Raw genomic sequence first — 6,000 nt, 5'->3', positions numbered from 1 at the left:
GTTTTCACCCACGCCATGTGGCTCTTGGGAAATGTCTCCGCAATTCAATTGACTGAAGGCGGTTGACGGAGCCTTTCTTCCGTCTCTCGATATTGGGCAGCGACCACGGCCTAAAGGAGAGAAGAGGAGTTCCTGAAATTGTCACCTCGTCCTCTACCTTGGCCAAAAACATCAAGACACAGCGGCCTTGTGGGGAGACGTGCAGGTGGTGTCGTGCTTTGGGACCAGCTCCCCAAACGCATCGTCCACCAACTGTCTTTAAAAACACCACGTGGATCAAGAGCTCATCCCAGAGTTGTTCTCGGCGTATTCATGTATTTTAGTCAACCGATATTTCAATAAAGCAATAAATGAAACCAAACCAGCCTCCCCCATTCCCAAGCAGAGAACAACATATGGGAAACAAATAACTCAACATGGACTTATTAGACAAGGAAATTTATGTAAATTTTCTTGAAGCATATCAACATGCATTACAACAGTTGTGATTTATTTGTTGTGCATTTTTATATGCAGCACTGTAATAATTTAACACGAATATCAGCAGATCAAACCGAAAACACGAAGCTTACTTAGAGCTTTTTATTGCGCACATAAACGACGGAACCAATGAACCCCCACCAGGCGGCGCTGCGCTCTCCGTATCAGCCGCGGCAGACCACCGGGTATCGCTCTTTTCTACGTTTCAGCAGATGGAAATGAAATATAATCAAAATGATGCGACTCTTTTAAATGTATAGAGCTACAGAAGCCTTCCAGATCCTGTGACATAGGATCTGGAAGGTCGCCGTGCCAGCAAACCCGTCTCTCGAAAATTGCATTCCCCCCAATAAATCCAGGATTCCTTCAGGATTATTGACCCAAGTTGTGGGATAAAGACAGTGGCAGACCAATTGCGCACAATCCTATTGCCGTGAGAGAAAAGCAATTCACAAAACTAAACAAAACTAAACACCCGCAAATTGGCGCTGTGTATCAGCATTGCCCCCACTTGTAGAAATAATTTGGAGCGGCCAAATGATAATAGCTCATGGGACCTTCCGTCATTAACAGCTGGACAAGTGCTCTGCAATCATTTCTACTCAAATAAGCCATTCATATTTTACAAAAAAAAAAAAAAAATGTTTGAAAGGAAAACAGAAAGATTGAAATGGAGAGGAATAATATTTGCGTATGGCTGAACGGTTGAAAAGTGCTTCTGCATCCGGGATGAGGAGGTGAAAAGGCTTACGTGACCGGGAAGGGCTGAGCTTGGTGCTGCCTCAATTCCTCCTCTTGCGACACGGGGGTCCCCTGCGCTGGAGGACGCTCCTTCCCCCGTGGGGAGTCTCCACCGGTCCCGACACCCGCTCAGGAGAGGAGCCCCTGTCACGGCACGTGAGGCTGCTCAAACCACACCATCCCCGCATCCCCACCCCACATACCCCCAACACCGGATCCCCACATCCCCACACCCACACCAGGGTATGTGTGGTGGTGTGGGGACGGGGGTTTTGCCTGTTGCTCGTGAGACCGATCAACAAGCAACAGGTATGCAGCCACACTGATCCTGGGCCCCAGTTATCTAGACCCAGGAGAGGTGCGGCTGCTGAAACCATCCGCACACCACAAATATAAATCGCGGAAAACACGTATTAGGGCGATACTACTCTGTAGAAGCTTCAGTATATTATGGCTTCTTGTGCCTTTATACTGTTTGATTTTATTGAAACAAATAACTCAACATGGACTTATTAGACAAGTAACTTTAACCATTTATCAAAGCGTATCAACATGGATTATTACATTCAGGATTTATTTATTATGCATTTACACGTATATCAGCAGATCACACAGAAAAGACGAAGCTTACTTACAGCTTTTTATTGCGCACACTGACTGTTCTTATGATTGCGCAGACATCTCATATATTTCCTACGATTGTATTTCTCGCTAAAGCCCTTTGTGTTGCCCTGGTATGAAATGCGCTTTATAAATAAAGTGTGACCTGACTTGACTTAATCAGATTAAAACGATGGACCCGATGAGCCACCACCGGGTAGCACTGCGCGCTCCGCATCGGCGGCTGCTGTACCTGCTGCAGAGCACCGGGGGTCGCTCCGTTCTCCATTGAAATATGGAAATATGAATTGAAATATAATTAAGATGATATGAATCTTTCAAATGTGGAATTGGTTCGTCACTCACAGTTTTTTTGTCATAAGTAACAGAAAGTGGGCGATAAAACAACTCCTACTTTTCTGTGAGCCTCGCACTTTGATCGACACGGCCAATTACAACAGTTTTTTGTTTCCGAGCGATTTAGTGTGATGTCCAGGTGAGATGTTTAAGTGACTAATACGCATGCAGTGACTCACAAAATGAAAATTGAACTTCAGCGAATGGCCCAAAGGGCCTCCATCTTTGACTGGATCACAAACTGAAAATAATTACCGAGAAAACCGACTCTTCCTCCTCTTGCTCATGGCTTGGTAGAGTCCTCCCTCGCCCGCCGTGCGTGACGCCGACCGAGCCAAACGAACCGAGAGTCGGAAAAGTCGCCAAGAAACCAATCTCAAAAAAAGAGTCGGACCTTTCGTCGCCAACAATAGCGCTTCACGTTCAGTCCGAGACTTAAAGCTAGTTCCGCTGAACGCACGGCCGCTGTCCCGTCTGGAACCGATGAATCGCCAGCAACATGGCAATTTTGATCTTGCAGCACAAGAGCTTATTTCTATTATCCATTTGTGAGGCGGAATCGGCGAGCTGCCACGGCGCTGTGGTGCGCCACGGGAAATCGGTTGTAAAACTCTGATCCAGCACAGCGGCCTCTTTTGTGCCAGACATCTGCTCCGTAATCAAAGAGGCCGCAGGGTGCCGCAGGTTCTGATTAATTCGGAGGAGTCGCTCCTCCGACTCGTTTTTTTTTTTTTTTACTCGGCGGACGCTTGGGCCGCTTTCAGCTGCCACTGCTTTCAGTGGTGTTTCTGCAAATGGAATGGGTTCAGAAGTCTCCCTGTAAAATGTGAAGGGTCGCTAAATGCTGCCCTCTGCTTGGACCTGCCTGTGATTACCTACGTTATGATTATGAAGATTGGACGATTGAAATTCCGCCCAAGCCTCAGGCTCAATAACACACCCCGAAAGTTGGTCCAATTGTAACATTTTAAAATATGTTCGAACTTATGTGTTCATTCGGAAGGCATATTCAAATGGGATTATTTTTTTTTTGGTCCAAAAGTTTAGGAACCGGAAGCGAAGCTTTTGGGAAATCTCCTCCCAGGATAGATGTGTTTCTTAACTCCTGCTTTGCGTGCATTCGTGCGGAGGAAGTAAAGCGGAGCGTCTTGAAAACGCCGACGTCGGGACCTCCACCTGCATCGGGAAGCTACGGGCGACGGCCGACGCCCGTCGGCGTCGTTCTCCGTGTCTCTATGTCTCTGAAAGTAAAAAAAAACAACGGCGTCAGTACAATGTTGCGTCTGAATATTATGAAGAAACTCAACACGCGGCGCGCTCCTCATGTTCTTCTGTGGTGTTTTGACGTCAAGCGTTATGAGACATTATCGCCGGCCTGGAATGCGGATGTCAGCGTTTTTAAAATCCTTTTTGCGTTCTCGTGCGGACAGAAGCTGTTTTTTTTTTTAAACTGAGAAGTGGAAAATGCGTTGGACGAGGCGGGAGGGAGGGGAGCAAAAGTTATTTCCTTGAATCTCGCTCAATGCCGTTTTAAGCTGGTCAGGGCTCCCTGGTACAGTCTCCGGGAAAACCTGGAAGTGAGATTTTCAGCCATGGAAAAGTCATGGAATATGACAAAATTGCCCCAAATGTCCCGGGAAGCAAGAATTGTCCATGATCTGATCAGCAAAAATATGTAGAAGAAAAGGGTTAAGGTTAATATATACTGTATATATACTGTATATATTTCTATATATGTATATATATAGACAGGGTTTTTACAGTATATGGATATAAGTCGTATAAGAGTGGGGAACCCTGTAGGCCCAAATATACCGAACAGGCTGCTTTTGAAATGTCATTTTATAGTCTATTTCATTCAATTGTGGTTTAATTGAGTCTAGGCTTGTGAAATTTGATGAAACAGCTCTTTTCACAGTCGCAGGTTCAAAGAGACACTCCCCCCATGAGACGCCACAGGGACTCTCACACACCCGTTCAAACATGGAGGGAATCCTCCAGGAAAGCTTAAATATCATGCCGGTTGCTTTCCGAGAGGGTATTCACAGGACAGTTCGACAACACACACACACACACACACACACGCACGCACACGCACACACACACACACACTTTCCTAGGGGGCACCCATTTTTGTCCCATGGCAGATGTTGCCTGTGGCTCCGACGCATAATCCAGAATCCTGGGTTTGATACAAGCGGGATTTATCTGTGACCATGAAACCAACATCTGTCAGGGTCCTGGGTGCAGAAGCGCGGTGGAAGCGGCTCATTTCTCCTCCCCGGTTCGGCTAAAAGGGCACGGCCAGCACGGTAAGTTTCCTTTTAAACAGCGATAAGATAGACAAAGCGAAACATTGATATTATTTTCTTCACTGCCGTGCAAAGAGGAGCGGGAATCGATTCAGCTTATGTAACGCGTTGTTGTCGCCGGGCTCTTGATCCGCGATGCTTTGTGGACGCTGAAGGCCTGTGGTGTCGTTTTACACAACGTTACACGATATTAAACGTTCCAATTTGGTCGTTGTCATGGCAGCAAATACACGCGTTGAAAAAAAAAGGGAAAACATGAATTATATCAAAGCTTAGGGCTCTGCGTTTTGTAGTTGAGTGCTGTACCAGCAGGGCTGTGATGGGATTCATTGTTTTATTATTTTGTGTCAATGGGGGGAGTTGACTTTATACCTACACGATGAGTTACTCCGCCTGCAATGCCTTGGAAATCACAGACATTATGCATTTACTTTACTTTAATTATGTTGCTGGTGAGGTCTCGATTTCATTAGATTTTTTTTTTTTTTTTAATTTCTGCTAATAATATCATTCTATCAATGTACAAGAATTTTGTTCATATAATAAAATAATATATTTTCTATAAATGTTCTGTTTCTATATTGTATTTTTCGGCTATTTGTTTTTATTGTTTTATTTATTTATTTTACTTTTTATCGTATTTTATTTTATATTATTATTATTATTATCATTATTATTATTATTATTATTATTATTATTATTATAATTATTATTATATGTTATTATTATATTATTATATTATTATATTATTATATTATTATATGTTATATGTTAGATGTCCAGCTTTTTTTTTTATATATATTGGGTCTATAATATGGAGTGAAAAGTTTGGAAGGAGCCCAAGTTTGCAAGGCTGAATAAACATGGTCATATTGAGATGGAAGAAAAAAAATGGAAGTTATATACATATAAATATATATGTGTAAATATAGTCACAAAATAATAAACTAAATATTAATAAAAAATATGAATTTAATTTGCTAAAAATTGATATAAAACCCTTAGTTTTTTTTGGGCAATGAATTCATTTTGTACATTTGGGAGTCACAACGTCATGACTTAATGTTTCCGCCGTAGGCAAATGCTGTCAACATAGCTATTATGCAACCGATATGTGTAGAGGACCATATGACTCCAGCGTTATAGATAAACATACTTAGTGTAGAATTATGGTAAAGTAAAATCTTCAGCACAGTGGGACAGTGACACTGTCACAGGAACGATTCACAAGCAATAAATCCCTCATCACGATAAGCAATATTTAGCTTGTTTCTCGACTAAGTAGTAGAAACTGGGGTATCAACTTCATCTGACGCTCCGAAAAAAACCCCAACATTTGCTCAGCTTGAGGAGGATCCCAGAGCCGAGTAAAACGTGTCACGGCCCTAAAGAGCAGCGACGCCCGTGCAACTCGTGTATCATTTTAACGTTCATATCGGGTCCATGGACATTATTTAAAACATTATCCTGAAACACAGAGCGCCATCGCTTCCCTGTGGTCCTTGGAGCA

The sequence above is a fragment of the Zeus faber genome (assembly GCF_960531495.2).
Source record: "Zeus faber genome assembly, chromosome: 5".
Taxonomy (NCBI): Eukaryota; Metazoa; Chordata; class Actinopteri; order Zeiformes; family Zeidae; genus Zeus; species Zeus faber.
This window is presented reverse-complemented; position numbering follows the sequence as displayed.